The following is a 3,056-nucleotide window of genomic DNA, read 5'->3' as shown; positions in this document are numbered from 1 at the left end:
TATTTTACACTATAGTTATCAAGGATGATACCTCCAGGAGCAGGTCCTCTATCTTAAGTCTCCTTTAGGCAGTAGGGGTGGGGGAGGAGGTCAGAGAATTTTCCTGAGAATTTCATTTCTTAAAAATAATCAGTTTAAAATAATATTGAAAAGAGATATATTTTGGGGGGCAAACTCTTCTCCCCATCGACTTACTATCTTGTCCACAATCCAGCCAATGGGAAGGGAGGGAAATGGGAAAAGGAAAAGCACATCCCTGCCCTTTAAGGTAAGGGCACCAGCCAGGAATCGTTCACATCACCCCGACTCACAGTCCATCGGCAAGAATTCAGTCATATGACCATATATAGCTGTAAAGGAGGCTGGGAAATGTAAGCTATAATCTAGGCAGCTCGCTGAAAATTCGGGTTGATTGATTTACTTTTTTTACTGTAAAAATGGGGAAAACAGATATTAGGAGACAACTAGCTGCCTGTGCCACAGTTTCCTCCTGTCCTTTAACGCATATATGCACGCGAGGACAGTCTTCTCACGCCCCTTGTCCCCACCCCACAGGCTGGGAAGAAACCCAGGCAAGAAGGGACTGGGGCAGCTGGCTTCATTGTCAAATAATAGAATAGGTTTTGTAATCTAACCCAGAGTTAGGAGGTGGATAAGTGTCCTTTAAGGATAGTAAACGTTATATTATCAGAGGTGACATGACTATTTTATTTAAAACTTGAGATTTTTCAGCAGGTTTTTTTTTAGGAGACTAGTTTTAGCAGTGAAGGATATGTGTGTTTTTTGTTTAGATACTTGAAACAAAGTCAAGTGTCATTAGGACTGAAAAATACTCCTGACCCTTCTTTCTGTCTCGGGAATCCATGTTCTAATCTGTCCACCAGCAGGAGGAATGGCGACCTAGACTGTGTCTTTGACTTACAAGCAGGTTCCAGGAGCTGGAAAACTATAAGATAAAAAAGAGGATCTGAGACTTGGTGAATTCTGAGAGAAGCACAGTATGTCTTAGAAAATGGGGTGGAGTGAGCGAGCCAGGACTTAGTTTGGGAGGAAAGAGTTAAGGAGAGAGAATAAAGAAAGAGAAAGGAGAGGGAGCATGAGGGTAAGACAGAGCATCTGTGAGGGGCGCAGTCTGGAGCCCCACGTGGCACATCCTGAGGTCTGGGCAGTGCGCACCCCTCACGCACTCTGGTGGGAAGGGGAGTGAGCCAGCCTAGAATCACAGATGATTTTCTACGCCCCCAACTCAGGAAAGTTTTAATATATCCTTGCAACAACGTCTGAGTAAAAGGCTGCTTAAATCCCCTTGGAAGACAGGTTTTCATATGATGGCTTTAGAGAAGGCAGCCAAAGTGGTGTCTAGAACTGGGGGGAAACAGTCCCTCTTTTTTAGTTACCAAAAGGCACCCTTTTGGTGGATTATAGAGTGACCGAGGATTCCACTCATGACGACAATACAACTAGAGGGGCAGGAAGACAGAAGTCCACATGCCTGGGCCCAGTGCATGGATGGAGACATACTTGTCCTCTGTGACGTGTCTATCACACACAGTACACATAAATATAGATGGAGAGCGAGAGAGAGAGACAGAGAGAGACCACTGCTTGTATGCCCCAGTCGCACTTCTAGATTTTAAAGCCCCTAGGAACTGGTGGTTTATGTATTCATCTTTGCATTCCTGAAGGATCACAAGCACCGCCTTTTCTATATGTGTTGATGCCTTGAATGAAAGATCTTCGAATCTGCGATTTATTTTAAAAAAAAAAACAAAAAAAACATCTATTAAGCACCTATTGAATGCCAAGCACCAGTCATCTGAGATACAAAAATGAAAACTCATAGTCCCTGCCTTAAAAACTTTTAGCCTATGAGGAAAATAGACACTGAAGTGGACATCTGCTGTTTTTTGGCTTCTAGCCCTCAACCCCAACTTCCTCTCAGTAAATCACTCCTTCTTTTGGGAAATTCCCCATACTGTGCGTTTGGGATGGGTAGCACTGTCTCACAACACAGAAGCCGAAGTTGCTAGATACTCCTTATCCTCTTTCTTTTCCATTTCTGGTACAGCCACAGGGTGGGCACAGGGTAGGTCCAGCCAGTCAGTTGCTCTCTGGGACATGAAATCTTGGTAGTGTTATAAGTACCTGAGTATGACTGGAGGTTATAGTCACTATGATGTTGGTGGCTGATCCTCTGGTTCTTGCCCATTTTCTAACTCCAGTCTTCATAGTCTTTCGTTGATTTTGAGAATCCCTAATATCATTCCAGTGTTTATTTTTTTTTCTTAAGATTTCTAGTGTTGGTTTCGGTGGCCAACAACCAAATTCCTTGCTGATGCAGAAATGCTATTTTTTTTAAATACAAAGATGAGAAGCCTATCCCAACCATCTAGAATAAGTGAAGAGTTTATTGTAGGAACACAATGAGCAGTATGGAAAGTGGAGATGCCTAAATTTAAGGCCACATGTCATCAAGCTTCTTGAAACTTGAGCTTTAAGGACAGTTCTGGGTCTAATCAATCATCAAATATACAGCTTTGATCCATGTGCTAAAGAAATATACAAGAGTAAACTGCTAAGCAAAATATTGTAGTTTGTGATCAAAATTATGAAAGAATGAAGATGTATTTACTAGAGATCCAAAATGATTCTAAGACCTTTCGCCCAGGAGCTACTATCCCCAATGTCAGCTTTTCCGGTCCTACCACCAAGGGAATCCTGGACTCCCTGCAGCATATCTTTCTCCACCTTACAGCCGATGTCTCATAACTTAAGTTTTTACATCACAGTTTCTGCAGTGTCACAGGTGAAGTCTTCTTGGAAGTAGACCCTGAAATGGAGATCAGCAGGTCAGAGGTTTATGCTCTTAGGGTTCCCACCTGTGGAAAGGGAAAGAAGTTGACAGAACTGAGTGGTGAGAGTAGGTGAGTCACAGTACGGTCTTGACCTGTGTGACTGACTTGTCTTGGTTTGCCTGAGACTTTCCAGGTTTTAGCCCTGAAAGACCTCGGTCCCTGGAACTCTCTCTATGCCGGGCAAACCAGGAAGGTTGGTCA

Source organism: Pteropus alecto, unplaced genomic scaffold (genome assembly GCF_000325575.1).
Source record: "Pteropus alecto unplaced genomic scaffold, ASM32557v1 scaffold5, whole genome shotgun sequence".
NCBI classification, from domain to species: Eukaryota; Metazoa; Chordata; class Mammalia; order Chiroptera; family Pteropodidae; genus Pteropus; species Pteropus alecto.
Note: the sequence above shows the minus strand (reverse complement) of the source record.